Source organism: Odontomachus brunneus, unplaced genomic scaffold, assembly GCF_010583005.1.
Source record: "Odontomachus brunneus isolate Ranch 3 - 2012 unplaced genomic scaffold, Obru_v1 Obru_scaffold_097, whole genome shotgun sequence".
Lineage (NCBI taxonomy): Eukaryota > Metazoa > Arthropoda > Insecta > Hymenoptera > Formicidae > Odontomachus > Odontomachus brunneus.
The window spans coordinates 183,332-183,711 of NW_022639547.1; the positions used below are offsets into that span (position 1 = coordinate 183,332).

Genomic DNA, 380 nt, shown 5'->3' on the forward strand with positions numbered 1-380 from the left:
AACTTTCCGTTCAAGCTAAAGGCAATGTAAATATATGTATTTATGTAGAAACATAAAATATTTTTAAACCTCCGTTTGCATTATGTTTTTTACTAACGCCATTTGCACGCCATGTGACTCCTTTAAGTCCTGTAACATTTTTTTGTTAAACTCATCTAAAAAATCTGAAAAAATTCTGGGATACTCTAGAGAAATTATATTTTATGTTTCAATAGTTACTTTAGTCATTTATTAACAATTTTTTGCAATAACAATTTAAATTTGCCGAAATCGACAAAAAATGTAATTTCGTAAAAAAAATTCATAACTTAACAACATATTAAAATTAACAAAAATATTTTCAGGTTTTTTTAGATGAAACTATTTTCTTAAAAAAAAAA

At 23.7% G+C, this 380-nt stretch overlaps 1 protein-coding gene across 3 annotated transcripts in view; it reads right to left on the reverse strand.

Annotated features, from left to right (window-relative positions):
- Nucleotides 1-380, reverse strand: part of LOC116848592 — a 258,441-nt gene that overhangs the window by 170,013 nt on the left and 88,048 nt on the right. The window lies entirely within an intron of this gene.